We start from the raw sequence: 15,638 nt of genomic DNA on the forward strand, positions 1-15,638 counted from the left end.
TCTTTGGGGAATGCTAGGAGGTCACAGCCATGCAAAGGACCAAAGCGGCACTTTTGTCTCTGCCTTGTTCAGAGTTTTCAAGAGAGAGAGAGTGGAGCATCCCTGGCAACCATGAGGATAGTCACAGGGGATCAAGAGTGTCTTTTTTTTTTTTTTTTGGGTGCAACTGGGGATTGAACTCAGGCCCTTGCCCTTGCCAGGCAAGCATTAATTCTATTGAGCCATCTACCTGGCCCCAAGAGTGTTTTAAGGACCAACAGGAACCTATAACCATGCAATTAGAGCTACTTGGATCCTCCAGAGGTTCTGTAAGAATTCCTCTCTTCACAGGCATCAGCACTTTACGAAGGGAAATATCGTCACCACGTGAGTGAAGAAGCCCCAGAGCGGACAGTGTACACTGAAGTAAAAGTGGAGGTGCGCAGCCCAGAAGGAGCCAAAGAGAAGACTAGGGCTGAGGAGCGTCTAGGAGAGCAGGGAATAGCAGAGAAAGCCTCACTCTCTGATAAGGTCAGTCAGATCCCCTCAGGATTTATCCTGAGATCCTGTACCTCAGATTGTAGATCCTTTGTCAGTGTCAGCCATGTGGATGAGTCACGACCATTGCTTGGCCAATGTGCTCTCTGTGAAAGCCTGAGAGAATGTTTTCTCTCCATGTGACTCTCCTTAGGTTCACTCTACATCATTGATCACTTTCCTCTTTGGCCCCATAATCTCCTTGATCAGAAAATTTGGGACACTATTGAGTTACATGAGGTTACAGTACAAGTTCTCATATGTCCTGAGTCTTAATTGACCTTAGAAGGCTAGGGCCAAAATGTTGGCATTCCTTGTGGCCCTCCTTTTTCTCTAATTTTGGTCTACAAACTTAGGTTGTTAACCCTCCAGAAGATAAGTTTATTGTTATTACCATACAACCTAGGCTGCTCCTGTTACATAGGTCTTGCTTTATCTTGGTCTTAACCATCCAGCAGAAAAGTATGAAAACAAAGTATAAGAAGTAAAGCCATGTTGTTATGTTGAGCTGTAGGGGACTCAGGTCAACAACTTCTGACATTGCTGGTCATGCAGAAGATCTACTACTATTATGGACTACTGGTCTATTTCGGAATATTTTGCTGAGTTCACGCATCTATAATATTTAAATGACACAACTAAATTTAAAAAAGGGTATACAGATGAATGACCATTTTGTCTCTGTGTATTCAAAATGTTTAGGATAGATATACAGCTACATTATCTTAATTCAGTGAATAGAGGGATTTGTTCTAATAGTGTTTATAAATAGACTAACATGTCTGCATCTTGTACAACAAATAACCACTAGGAAGGCAGTATGCAATATGTTAATTATTGAAACTGTCCTACTAATTTGATTTGAAACTATCTCATTGCTATTTGTTTCTCAATAAAATTATGGGGGGAAAAAAAAACCAAAGAGGGTGGTAGAAAGCACAGCTAGAGCAGGGGACAAGGTCTGGAGCCAGCAATTTCACAGATGACTTTTGAGGTCTGCACAGTCCTACGGATAACCCACTATAACTACTGGCCTATATTGGATTATTTTGCTAAATTCACGCACCTACAATATTTAAATGGCAATGGAATACCCATCTTTGACAAAACTGAATGAAAAAGGAGGACATAAATGAAGGACCATTTTGTATCTGTATATACAAAATAGTTAGGATAGATATACAGCTATATTCTTTTAATTCAATGAGAAGTAAGATTTGTACTAATAGTGTTTGGACAGGATATCAAGTCTGCATCTTGTACTATGAATAACTACTACTAAGACAACAATATGCAATGTATTAATTATTGTAACTGCCCTACTGTCCTGTTTTGAAACGTCTCATTACTATTTGTTTCTCAATGAAATTAATATTTAAAAAAAGCCTCACTCTCTCCTGGCTGGAGACACCGCTGCATTCTGTGCTAACAGCGCCCCCTGGAGCACAATGCAAACGGTGCTTCTGTGCGGCCCTGACACAGCAAAGTTCGCCATGCGGTGCTGCTGAGACCCAGAGGCAACATCTCGGCCGTGCATTGTTGTTGTATTTGGGTTTCATAATAATTCTAGGGCTTTGGAAGCCGAGGAGTTAAAACAACGTGTCCAAGACCATAGCACGGAAGCTACAAGAGCCAAGCTAGCAGACTCTAGATCCGCCTGAGTGAGAAGCCTTTGCTTTTAAGCTCTAGGGTGTACTCAAAATAGTTGGCAAACAGTGTGAAGAGAAAGCAAACATTTACCAACACTTGCTCACAATGTCCCAGAAGTGGATGACGATAGCTACTGTGGCAAGATGAGGACACCTCCAAGCCACCCAGCAGGGTAAGGAGAACCCGCCAGTGGTGGGGAGCTGAGCCCTGGCATGGGGTCAGTCCCACGGCCATTCCTAGGTGGCAGACGGAGACGCAAAGACAAGGCATGCACCGGCGGCCAGCCCTGCCTCATTCCAGCTGCACGCACTGGGCACAGCACTTAACCTCTCTGAGCCTGCCATTCTGCTACTTCTTCTGCAGGGACACCTGGAGCTCTGCTGTCCCCCATCCTCCCCCTACTTCACTTCTTAACCTCAATTTATTTATTTATTTATTTATTGCAGAACTGGGGATTGAACTCAGGCCCTTGCGCTTGCCAGGGAAGCGCTTATTCCACTGAACCATCTCCCCGGCCCCAAGAACTTAACCTCAATTCAAATGTCACTGCTGAGAAAGAAACTCAAATGTCACCTTCTCAAAGGAAGAGGAGCTTCCTGGCCACTCCTTTTCACCTTTAAAACAGACTGTCTCTTTACCAGACCCAAGCAAAACGTTTTCATCTGTAGCATGAAGAGTAATCTTGTGCAATTACGTTCATGCTGATCCGCAGGACCCCAGTTGACCCCAGTTGTCTCCTCCTCTGGCCACGTAACCCAGCCCCAAGCAGAGACCAGAGGTTCAATACGATTTGTCAAGCAAATAAATAGATCTATAAAGATGTCCGGGACTCAGAGTACTGATTTTGCAAAGGGGACAATACCGGCTTGACGCCACTCCCTCAGGTGGCACTTGGTGTCTGGGAACCTGAACAGGACAGATGGGCTCTCAGAGCTTTGCCTGAGCGGCTCCTCCCCAGCAAACGCCCATCCGACTCTCTTGCAGCCTGAAGGGTCCAGCGGCTTGTTTGTTTGGAAGCCAATATGGAAATGGAGTCGCTTGCCTCTAGGGAGGCACAGGAGGTGATTCTTAAAGCTTCCTGTGTCAGTGAACCTTGGTGCAGCCAACAAGAGCCCTGGGCTGGGACTCCAGCCAGTGGTCCTGGAATTGGCCCGGCTGTGTGTCAGGATCCGAGGTCTGGAGGAAGGCCCAGCAGGAAAGGAACCTAGTAAAACAGAACAGACATGCTTACCATCTGGAGGGAAAGGGCAGACTCCTGAGAGCCAGGGTAAAGGTTCAACAGGCATGCTCTCTGTTCCTGGTCCACCCTGATTGAACTTTTACCCAAAATAGGAAGGGCAAGAAGGGTCGGCTCTGCCTCCAGAAACCTGACTTTAAAAGGAGTTTCAGAGCTCCACCTTTCTCTCAGCTCACACCTTGTTGAAGGCCTAAGTGGTAAATTCTAACTTCCAGTGAATTTAGGATCAACTATTACATTAACACAGCAATCCAGAGGCGTGTCTAGCCTCGTGGTCTTTCTATGCTCATTATTACAATGGTAACTCAGTTCATAAGCTCAATTTTTACCCCGATTCTAGTCCCAAATCCAGTTGGCTATGAACCAAATCAAACTCAATAGGTGAGGTTCCATACTGACCCTGTGAGGAAATTGGATTTGACTTTTAAATACCATTGTATTTAAAATACATTACAGCAGTCCCTCGCTATTTCATGGTTCAACTTTTATGGACTCACTGTTTCGTGGGTTTTCAAAAAATATTAATCTAAATTATTTATTCTGCATTTGTCACTATATCGCTGGATTTTGTAGTACCATACAGTATACGTATGTTGTTAAAATTATGTAGGTTTGGCTGCGAAGATCGCTCAGTGGACAAAGCACCCGCTTAGGCAATTGCTGGGACCAGGGTTCGATCCCCAGCACCACATACTGTGCTGTCCCTGCTCCAGGGAGCACTGAGTCTGTGACTGAGTCCAGGCTTAGTGGCACATGCCTGTAATCCCAGAGCTGGGGAGGCTGAGCCAGGAGGATCACTGTGAGTCCAAGATGTGTAGTGAGACCCTGTACCAAGTAAATAATTTTGTAAAAAAAATTACATAGGTTTATGAGTTTAGAAAATGGTTAAGAACATTAGAAGTATTTTTATTTATTTATTTATTTAGTTAGTTATTTTAGAAGTATTTTTAAAAGTGTGAGAAAGGTTTATAAGAGTGTGGGAAGGGTTTATAAAGCCAATAGATAGATAGATAGATAGATAGATAGATAGATAGATAGATAGATATAGATAGATGCTAGATAGATACTAAAATAAATATAACCACTACTTCACTAATTTTTGCTTATTGCAGGGGTGTTTGGAAGGTAACCTCTGGGCTGAGGGGGCACTGTACACGAAAATATCATTGTACATGTCTGGATTTATAACCTTATACTGAAATCATTATTTGTACTCTAAGGATGGTTTGTGAATAGAAATTATGAGTAGTAAGTCATATTCCATAACACAGTGGGCTATTAAGATATTTAAAGAAATCCTATAGTGGGTTATTTTACAAAGTGAAGAATGACTTTTGCAAATCAAACAATCCTCCTCCTACTTGTTCATTTTGTAAGAGTGCTGTGTTTGGGTGGAGGCTGTTGCTCTGGCAACTGGGCACATCCATAATGACACTATTCTTAAATTTCACATATGGAGCCACCCACCTCAAATGGCACTGCGGTTTAATGAAAGAATTTTAATGTTTATAGAAAGTTGTATGCATTATGTGTGCAGGGATCCTGTCATTAGTCTGACCCTTCTGGTTCTATGTGGTTTGGTTGGTGTTACATCAACTCAGTCTTTCCAACCCAGAAATGAATAAATTCCATGTGGACAGAAGGCCTGCATGTACATAGCCTGCAACAAGCAAAGCACACTTTGCTAAGGAAAACAGAATTTCTGATCTTGACAGCTTATAAAGAAGGGGAAAATCAGCGGATGCTTTGAGCACACATATTGGAAAGTAGTGTCCATGTCACTGCAGACATAGGCAAGGAGTGCTGGCATGACACAGCCTGAGACCTGCAGGACTACATGCAGGGAGCGCCATTTCTTGGATTTCAAGGGGGACTCTGGTGCCTGCTCGTCCCACAGGCTAGCTGACCTGTGAAGCTTACCTGCCCCCAACCCATCAAGTAAGCAGCTGGGCCGGATGTTAGAAGAAGGTGTGTGGGGTTTAAATCTAGAGTCAGCCACTAACTAGTTAGTCACCCACTAGCACTAGGTGCTTCATAACCCACTACTGTATCTGTCTTCTTCTCTGAAAAATAGACTTGCATGTGTTTTTTACAGCAGAAAGCATCTCAACAGCACTGGGAAACAGGAAGGGATCCAGCTGTTCACACCACTGGTAGCACACCTCTGGCTCTGCTTCCCTTGCTTGAATAGAAAGGTCCATTCCCATCACAGTCTGTGCTGCCTTCAGCGCTGGAACTCTGTACAGCAAGGACCAAGGGTGCGCTAGTGCTGTGCTTCCCAGAAAGGGCTTCTGGAGAAACAGCAGACTGGTAGGCTTGCTGGAGACTCAGCCTTCCTGCAGATTCCACTGCAATGCCTCAGGGAGCCTTGCAGGGTCAATGATTACCAGTTTGGGCTTGAGCTGTGCCAAGCCATCAGAGTTACATTAATGGAGTGGCATGTCACCCACCCTCCCATGTCCAAGTGCTTTCTGGGAAAGCCCTGGGGCCAGAAGGAAGCAGAGCCAGTAGCCTCGGTGACCCGCTTTTTCCATGCCGTAATGCCACAGAGCCGTCCTTGGGCACCCATGGAACTCCTTTCTTTGAGGCCCTTCCTCCTGGCAGTTGGCGCATCTGCCTTGGCTTCAGGCAGAGGGCACCCAAGGAAGCTCTCTCAGAAGAGGACACTGCTACAGGGGCTTCCCCCGCCTCCTCCCATGGCTACTCTAGCTGGACTTGAAAAGTGCCTGGTCTATTTTCATTCCTATCCATGCAACAAGGATAAAAATCAGGAAAGAGATATCTTTGCAGGACCCAGAGCTATGCAAGAGCCAAGCACATCCCGTCCTGTGACCCCAGACCCACCGCCAGAGAGAGAAGTGGAGGCCACAGCAGGTCGAGCGCTGACGCGGGTGTACTCGTGCTTCCCCTGCGTTCTCTCAACCCAGTCGTGTGTATAATGAGCTGGCAAAGGTGAAAGGAAATCTGCTTTCTGTCCCTTTCATGTGCCCTTCTGTCATAGTCTGACCAAGTCAAGAGATTCAATCTCAAAACATGACCTTTCTGACCTGCGGTTTTTCATAAACTTGTGACCCTCCTGGCTTTGTAAAGGGAATTAAATGTACACACATTGGCACAAAATCTCGTCACAAGTGTTGATGGACTCATTGTCACCCAAAGGCAGAAACAACCCGTGAATCACGGAGAAGTGGCAGACCCGTACAAGACAACAGCACTGCTTCTGAACAGGAATGAGCGCCTGATGCTACGTGCTGCAGCACGGGAGAACCTAGAAAACTTGCCTGAGACATTTAAAATATCAAGTATGGAGAGAAAGGTAGGTGGCTGCCCACAGGGTAGGGGAGAGGGGAAGAACTAGAAGGGTAGTGACGGTAAATGGATGCCCCGTCTTTTGGGAGTAGGGAAAGTGTTCTAATGTCGACCACAGTGACAGTCACAGTCTCTGTGGAGATACAGAAGAGAGCAGGGATGTACACTTCCAGACGGAGGATTACACTACAGGAATCCCACTGAGGCTGCAATAGAAGTACACATAGAAAGGGGCTGTCGCAGGGCAGCGACCCCACAGCTGCCCTTCCCTTTCCTGCCCGTTCTCCCATTCCTTGACACTGTGTTGGGCCTTTGGCTGAACTTGACACCTCTCATCCCTACCAGGTGGCTGCACCTCCAGAGCAGTTATTTTCTCCATTCTGAGAACTCTACAATGCACAAAGGATTCTTCTGCGCACCCTCACTCAGGCTGAGAAGCCTGCTCTCCCAGAGCCCCGTTAGTCCTTCACTGCTGTCCTGGTGGAAGCCGGCCAACACGTGAGACGCAGCCGTGGCCCCTCCTACCCTTCTGCCCTGCCAGCCCTCCAGGGAGCATGAATCATGCAGTTAGGGTTCTGCCCTTGCTTCCTGCAGCTCCTCCTAGTCCTCTCAGGGATGGGCGACCAGTCTTCAGCTCCCCCAGCACAGCATGCCAAGGCCAGCGATGGAGAAGGAGTCACATGGCCTTTGCTTCCCCCTCACGCAGTCGCTACAACCAGCCCTGTGCATGCTTGTCCTCTCCCTTACTATCCCTGGTTCAGCTGTTTCCCTCTTTTTTTCTCACTGCATCTTATATTTCTATTTTTTTCCTTGTCCATAACTCCTGAGTTCTTGGAGTCAACAGCATGGATATCCAAGTTCCCTTTGAAGCTGACCTCTCTGCAGGCCCATGCTGCCTCCAGGCAAGCCAGAGGCCAACAGGACCATCCATAGCACCCCTTGCCCCACACTTCTCCCATCTCATTCGCTCTCTGCCTCTCACCCCACACAGACCAAAGAGACAATGGGCCAAACAGGAGATGACTGCAGGGAAGACCTTGCTGCTTGGCTGGAGGACAGCTGGGAAAGCTGGGTGAAAGTGGGAGGCCATCCAAATTTAGAGATACTCCTGAGAGTGACCCAAACGCCAGCTGCTGGAGTCCCAGAGGATGGCTCCATTCTCAAAGGTGGGACTGGATGTCCTGAAATACAGCCTGGACATGAGCCACCAGCAAGAGCAAGCAAGGCTGTACTCAGCCACCACCACTCTGTGTCAGCAGTCTACCTTTATAGAGTGAAGGCATCCTCACCTGGATTACAGTGGCTTGCCTGATGACACATCTAGATCACATTAAGTATCACAAACAGGTGATGGCGTTTGGGGGTAAGGGCTGCTCAAGGCCAACCTCATCACATCATAAACCTTAATTCCTATGGAAAGAAAGGACGCCCGTCACCTGCAGAGCACGTGTAGGCTCCCCGCAGTCTTTGCCTTGAAACACGAGTTGGAGTCAGGCTTGGATTCCTGCTTTGCTGCTCCCTGGTACGTGACAACACAGCCCTCCTGGGCCTTTCACAGAGCCAGTTTCCCAAGGTAATCGATTAGGGCTGGAAGACAAAAATGAAAGAAATAAAAGTCACCCTGGAACTGATTTCAAGCCCCTTACTCCCTCCCTTCTCCCCTTTTCTTGACATGTCCTCCAGCTGCTATCACAAGACCTACACGGGAGACCCTGCAGCTCTCCTGCTGCTTCCTGAACCATTGTCCCCACTCCACACTTCTAGTCACTGTGACCCTTTTCAGCGCTTGTGTTTCTTAACATCATTGGAGCCTTGATGTGTCCCACCCTGCCAAGGCTCCCTGGGAAGACAGGACAGAAGGAGCTAGGAATTGTGAGGAGCACAGAGGCTGGCACCTGGTGGACATCAGTTCCAAGCTGTGATAAGCAACAAGACCAATGGCATCCTCGCAAAGGGCAGAAAATGGGATTGGCAAAGCAAAGGTAGGGCCCAGTGCAGGACAACAGTTGTGAATAGGTGAAGGTGGTATAGATCGCATTGCAAACCCCAGAACTTCCGGGCTAAATTACTTCTCTGAATCTTAGTGTTGTCTTCCATGAGAATGGGAATAAGAATACCTGTTTCACAATGCTGAGCTGGGATTTAGCGTGGGAACGCCCGACAGGGGATCCAGCAGAGGGAAAGCTGAGATATTATATTCCTTCCTTGTTTAGCAAAGCCGAGGAGCCCTCACGAAGAGATTAGGACTAGGGATAGGTTGAGTTGGCATTTGGTGAACATTTTAACTCCCAGCTAGATTTAGGCAGGCAGCTGGCATCCAGCCAGACCCAAGGACAAACAATAGAGTGCTCACATCTGCTGTGCCAACTCGCAGGGAAGGTGTGTGGTCCTGCTAGGGCTTGCAGGCTTGGGAGGTCTTCTTTCTCCTTATCCTGGCTCCCCAAGAAGGTTCTAGCCCAAAAATATCTTGGAGAAGACAGCAGGCTCCGGGCTGCTTTATAGGGACCTGCAACTGCATCTTCTCATACGTAGTGGCCACAGGAAAAAAGCTTTGTTTATCTGGCTGCTAGGAACAAATTAACAAGAGAGAAGAAAGGGCCAAGCATCAGAGAGAAGATTGCTTATAAAATGAAGAGATTAGATTAAGCCAGGAAGATATAATTGTACCAGACTGATTGAATTTCCTGTGGGGTGAGCATGACTGCCTTCGAGACCAGAGCAGCCAGGACACAGGGCCTACTCGCTAGGGCCTGCCACCACCCTTCCTCTAGCACCCCTGACCAGTGTGTCCCTGTGGCCTCTGGCCTGCAGAAGAGAGGAGCGTCTACACACTTAAGTCCCTAGACAGAGCAAGAACAGTGGGGCAGGGAGTTGGGTGATGTACATCGAGTGGCACTTCCGGGCACAAATGTCTTAGGGTGAAAATCTTACTCTGAAGAAATGTGCAATGTATATTCTCTTTGTCCTTCTTAGCACCTAGCTGATTTTCTGTGGTTTTTTTTTTTTCATTTTATCATTCCTCAGTTCTATAAATGTCAGAACTACCACTCATGCAAGGGAACCCCCATTCAGCATCATTTCTTTTCTGTCTTCCTCCCCCATATCCAGTCCACACCCATGACGTGTTTGCTCTCCCTGCAGGATAGGTTCAGGACCCGTCTGTCCTCTTGTATCCATCTCCTTGGCTGTTACCTTTGCCCAACCCACCATAATTTCTTGGTTGGCTTAGAGAATCTCCTGCTCGTTGACTTGCTGGCTACCATTGTGGTCTGTACCCCACCAAAGCAGAGAGGGATCATGCCAACCATTCAGGCTCCTGTTTTGCTTAAGCCTCTCTCAGCTGCCCCTCATTCTCATGACCTTTAGACCCCAAGGAACCTGGTTCACCCCACTGCTGGGTACCACTCTCTGTACCATTTTCCTTGCTCGTGGGTTCCCACTGATCCTGCTCTGCAGATCATGGTACTGTGCTGGTCCTGCCTTGGTCTTGGGCATTAGCTGTCTTTTCCTCAACACTGCTCCACCCTGGACCTTCCTATGGCTGGTTCCTTTTAATGGCTGGCACCCTCAGGACTCGGAGCACTATGGTGTGACCAGGACTTGGCTCCATTGTCACCTCCTCTGAGAATATCTGATCCAAGGTAGCATCTCCTGTATCAGTGGTCATTCCTTTCTGTCCTCGCTTCTTTCCTTTCTCCTCACTGTCACATGTCATCTTGTTTGTTTACCTGTTGCTTTATATGTTCACTTATTATCTGTCTCTCCTCAGCTAGAAAGTGTTCTCCAGGGAAGTGCCCTGTTGGAAGCATAGTAGAAACTCTGCAAAGGTTTCTTAAACAAGTGCGGTCAGTGAAGGTCAGTGAAGGTCAGTGGCCTGAGGGTGCACTTTTGCAGGGAACTGCCACTGCTTTACCCACCTGCTGCCCACTGGGCCTCTGTAGTCTCTCTAGCAAAGGAAGGTAGGGCACAAAGAGAAGCTGCTTTTCTCCAGGTTGCAGCTGAATTCACACTTCACTCTCCTTACCTAACTGGCAACCAAGCAAATATAGAGGGTGGCTTGAAAACTGCACAGCTGAAGCTCAGCCATAAAGAGAGATAACTCCAGGCTTTTACAGGTAAGTGGATGCAGCTCGAGACCATACTCATGAGCAAGACAAACCAGACTCGCACGTGTGAACACCGTATTGTCTCCCCAGGGTGAGAAACTGAAAGAGTACCTAAGATCCAAAAGATGCAGTGGACACTGCGAATGGAAAAGAAATGGCCCAAAAAGAAAGAATAACTGGAATGAGGAAAAAGAGAAAAGAAGGAAGGGGGAAAAGCTATGCATATACACACAAGACAGCTAAGATAATTGTACTACTAATTTTAACTAGCTCATTGAAAGGAATAGTTAGTGCTTATATTGCTTGATCCATTTTTCATGCCTGTATCTGGCAATCTGAGCAACTACTTTAAAGATACCAATATACAATATCGTCACCATTGGTAATTTCCTATCAATTTCTTTTGAAATTCTGCATCACTTTTATTTTTTCCTCTCTTAAAGATTGAGAGAGACAGAGAGAGACAGAGAGAGACAGAGAGAGACAGAGAGGATGCTGTGGCTGACACATGGCCGTCCCAAGCATCAGGTGTACCTGTGCTATTTTCCCTCTCCTGAAGCTCAACTTGCATTTTCAGTGTGTACTGGCCAGATGCTTCATGCATGCCTTTTTAACTCCATCTTATTCTTGAGAATTTATGTAACAAAAGTGTGTGTCTCTGACCCTTTGTTTCCACACCAAAACATTGCATATTTTTAGCATAGCTTAACTTATGAAGCATTTAAAAGGTTTTTTTTTTTTTTTTTTTTTGGCAGAACCGGGGATTGAACTCAGGCGCTTGCACTTGCCAGGAAAGCATTTATTCCACTGAGCCATTTCTCCGGGCCCTGAAGCATTTAAAAGCTTTAAAGAATGTAAAAGCTTAGAGAAATTGAAGACAACATGGATGAAACATAGATCAAATGGACTGCAAGCCACTCCTCAACGAGGAGGCAGAGAACATGGGTGGGAGAGCGCAGCTAGAAGGGAAGACGTGGAGCACGCACCAGGAGCCACGCGGCCAGGCCGACAGAAACTCTGGTCTCCCAAGGCAGGTGTGTGGTCCAGCAGCGGGCCCTGCCGGCAAGGCCGGCGAGGAGAACAGCTAAGCAAGTCCACCGTGCACTGCCTGCTGCGCTGCCAACTGACTTCTGGAACGGACGGCTTTCTCATGTATGTTTCTCTGGCTACGATGAGTGAATCCAACAATGAACGAAAACTTGGGAGGAGTTGTGCCTTTCAGAGTGGTTTGAAGATGAAATAAAACAAGATGCAGTAAAGCAAATATGAATGAAAAATAATAAATGTTCCAGAAAGGCCTCTTGAACCTCATTTAGTCTCAGGGTAGTTTTCCTTCCAACCTAAAGATAGATCAATACTAAGTAGCATTCATGGAACTTACTGTGTCCCAGGCTCTTTTCACAGGTCAGTGTCTGTCGCAGGTACCCCGCTAGCTCCCACAACTACACCAAATACTGCACAGACAACCATTATTATTATTGTTCCTTGTACTTAGAGGAAGAAACCAAAGACCAGGGAAACTAAATGATTGATCTAAGCTCGCAGAGCAAGGGAGTCAAAGCTCAGCCTATCGATAGTCTGCCCTATGTCCACTTTGGGTTTGCTTACTGGACAAAGGACATCAAAATGCTTCCCTTCCCAAGTGACTCTTTAGCCCAGACCTGAAAGCTCCCAATGTGTTCTCTGCAAGACCCTCATCATGGCTAGGGCACCTCGCCCATGTGATTGAAGGCATGCTAGGGGCTGAGCTTATTCTGCAGGATTAGGCTTGAAACATTGACACCTTCTTGACATGAAATTACTGCAGGGGAATGTGGGCAAACCCTTACTGAGTACCTATCGTGTACCAGAAATGATGGCAGTGGCTTTGTAGATGTTATTTCATCTAGTCCTCTCAGTGATGCTATGAAGTAGGTGTATGAAACTTATCTTCTACTAGGAAGGAAGCTGAACTGTAGAAAGGTTGTTTTTGCTGTTATTTGCAGTTTTGGGATTGAGCCCAGGGCCTTGTGCATGCTAAGCAGTTTCTCCCCTCCGAGCCACACTCACAGGTTAAATAGCCCATATGAAGCAAAGCTGGGGTAGGAGCTCAGGTTCCAACTCAATGCTCAAGCATGCCTTCCTGAAAGGTCTGGTCCACAGGATGAGCAAAACCAGAAGTCTACAGTAGGGGAGGAAAGACAGGGATGTCTCCCAGTCTCTCCTTCCTTCCCTGCTTGGCCTCTCTTTGCCGGCTTCGTTCTTCTTTTCCTCCTGTCTATAGTATCCACTGGGACCTGTCACATGCAGGAAACCTTCTAAGAGCTGGGGCTGATACAGCACTTGCAAGGCTGACAGTGAGGTGGGGAAGCTTGGAAGATAATAAAAAGCAAGCAAACAAAGCAATAAGAGACTGTGACAAGGACTAAGAAAGAAACAGGAACTAAAGTGGCCTTGAACAGCATCAGGAAGTGGAAGGGCTTTGGGTACTGCTGTTGCAGTAGCACTGTCAAGATGACCAGGGAAAAGCCCTCACCCAGTAGGGCCCACACACTGCCCTCACAAGCCTCCTACCCCTGAGGCCACCGTTCTGACTGCTTTAGCCATTTTGATGGTACAGGGCCCTAACGGCACCTGGGAGGAGGCTTCTTCAGCCTGGACCACTCAACTCCAACCTCAGTGTCCTATCTATCAAATGACAATAATAATGGTATCTACCGCTCTGGGCCATTGTACAGATTAAATGAGAGTTTGGGAGAGTTCAGGTGGATGAGTAACATGTTGGATAAAGATGACCTGGATTTGCAACAAAGAGTTTGGGCAAACACAAGAAAGACACTTGACTGAGAGGAGGTAGGGCACTGACGTGGGCTTCCAGTGAAGGATCTGATCTGTGTTAACATTTAGAATAGAACTAACGACTTTCTGGCCCAATTTCTTGCTTCTGCACATGCTCCATGAGGTGAAATGCTACAGAAGCCTAGGGAAGTGTGTGAGCTTTTACTGGTGGCAATGACTTGAGTGCCCTTGGGAAGTCTCTTTGCTCTTACTAAGTCAGGGATGCTTGAAAATTCCTAAGAAGGAAAAAGTCACCAAGTGGGTGGTGAACAACAAGCTTTCTGCCACCGCCTGGCCTCCTGCACAGGTAAGCAGAAAAGGCAAGGACTCCAGTGCCACCAGTGTCGCCTACAGCTCTTCCTGGAGTGCAGTACTGTGAGGGCTGGCAGGCCTGCTCCTCACACAATGCCACGCAGTGTCTGTGGTCACCGAGACGGAGCATGGATCCTGGCAGAGCGGGGAACCACGTGCCACACAGAATCCTGCACCACAGCACTTACAACTGAGACGTGGCAGCAGGGAGCAGGCAAGAACCTTGAGCAGTGGGATATCCCTGGGGACTTGGGCGTAAAGGAAGCTACCAGGGACTCTGGGGATGGTGTGTGTGTGTGTGTGTGTGTGTGTGTGTGTGTGTGGTGTCTGTGTCTGTGTGAGCGATGGAACACAGCACCTCTCACAGGCCCAGCCAACCTCTCTACCACGGAACTACACTCCCAGTCCAGAAATTTGCACCTAGTGATAGATCTCAGGTTCACTTACGAGGTAGACCCAGGCATGCTGAAAAGGCATATTCACTGTATTCTCTCGGATCATTGAATAGAGAGATTTGTTCTAATAGTGTTTGTGGATAGGATATCATGTCTGCATCTTACACAATGAATAACCACTAAGACAACAATGTGCAATGTATTAAACATTGAAACTGTGCTAGTATCTGTTTTGAAACTGTCTCGTTATTTGTTTCTCAATAAAATTATTATTATTTTTTTAAAAAAAGGCATATTCCGACCCAGTCCTAGCCCAGGCCTGGTGAGTGTGTGGGAGGGCTTCCGGCTACCCTGCACCAGCGGGACCTATTACTGGTCCTGGCCCAGGCGCAGCATGGGTGAGACTCTCTTCCACCTCCCTGGGATGCCCCCAACCACTCCACAGCACCTCCCCCACCCCGCCTGCCCAGTAGGAATTTCTGCTGGGTTCCCGCAACCCCCAGACCCAGTCCTAGGCCAAGCTGGATCTGTACCTGAACTTCAGTACTTGTTAAGGTTATAACTACAACGAAGATCTACAACAAAGGTCAAAAGACAGTGCTACACAAAATGACGAGAAGGAACAAAATACAACCTCAGAACCCAAGCCCACCCATAACAAGTGCAGAGGACACTAACATAGAACAAATTGGGAATCACACAGCTGAAAGCAAGGAATCAACAGCTTCTGAAATAAAGAAACAGCTGCAGAAAGGTATAGAGGAACTCAGATTGGAAATAAAAAAAGAAACCCCTGAATTAATAACATCTGTAGTAAAGAATCAAATGCAGAAACATATGGAGGAAACACAAGGTCCACCCAGAACAAGTGGAGAGGACACTAGCTCAGCTCAAATGCATGAATTAATAGCGTCAATAGTAAATAAGCAACAACAGAAAGGTATAGAGGAACTCAGAGCACAATTCTTTTCTGAAATAAAAAAAGAATTGTCAGCACTCATAGCATCTGAAGTAAAGAAGCAACTACAGAAACATAGGGAGGAAACCCAATCTGAAAAAAACACTGCAGTAAAAGAATTTATAACTGCTTCTAAAGAAGACATTGATTTAAAAAAAAGAGAGAAGATTAGATAAATGACGGATTCCTTGAATGAGCAATACAGGAAAGAAATAGATCGCATGAAGCAGAGTCAAAGAGATATGGAGGAAATTAAACTGTCAATCACAAGCTTGCGAAACTGTTTAAGTGAATGTGAAGACAGTGTTTCAGATCTTGAAGATGCTGGTGTAGCTAGC

General features: G+C 46.7%; 1 protein-coding gene across 3 annotated transcripts in view; it reads right to left on the reverse strand.

Moving 5' to 3' along the window:
- The window catches only part of Kcnj1 (potassium voltage-gated channel subfamily J member 1), a 38,773-nt gene that overhangs the window by 10,079 nt on the left and 13,056 nt on the right, over positions 1-15,638 (reverse strand). The window contains exons 2-3 of one of the 3 annotated variants that reach the window (XM_023701479.1): positions 8,149-8,299; positions 3,029-3,370 (exon numbers count right to left, since the gene is read on the reverse strand). The gene's annotated coding sequence lies outside the window, so the exon portion shown is untranslated. Of the gene's footprint in view, positions 1-3,028; positions 3,371-8,001; positions 8,087-8,148; positions 8,300-15,638 lie in introns of those variants that run through there. The other 2 variants (XM_023701481.1, XM_023701480.1) reach the window with 2 other exon arrangements.

Source organism: Octodon degus, unplaced genomic scaffold, assembly GCF_000260255.1.
Source record: "Octodon degus isolate 3935 unplaced genomic scaffold, OctDeg1.0 scaffold00136, whole genome shotgun sequence".
Taxonomy (NCBI): domain Eukaryota; kingdom Metazoa; phylum Chordata; class Mammalia; order Rodentia; family Octodontidae; genus Octodon; species Octodon degus.